The following is a 282-nucleotide window of genomic DNA, read 5'->3' on the forward strand; positions in this document are numbered from 1 at the left end:
ACTGAACAAGCTCAGTGTATGATCGTTGGAACTGAAATTACAGACACAGAAATACATCGAAAGGAAAAAGGGATTATCATCAAATCACTGAGAGAGAGGATCAACATAAGGTTTTAAGGTTATGTGAGTTTGTAATCTATTTCGCTTACACCACAACTCTTTCATTCTAATCTGATCAACATTTTTTTACTAATCCATCTGACTACCAATGTGAATTAGTCAGGTCGGTAACACTGGGAGCCAAGATCTATTTGGTGAAAATATAATCCGCGACCTTTTAGA

The sequence above is a fragment of the Cynara cardunculus genome (genome assembly GCF_001531365.2).
Source record: "Cynara cardunculus var. scolymus isolate 2C chromosome LG 1, CcrdV1, whole genome shotgun sequence".
NCBI classification, from domain to species: Eukaryota; Viridiplantae; Streptophyta; class Magnoliopsida; order Asterales; family Asteraceae; genus Cynara; species Cynara cardunculus.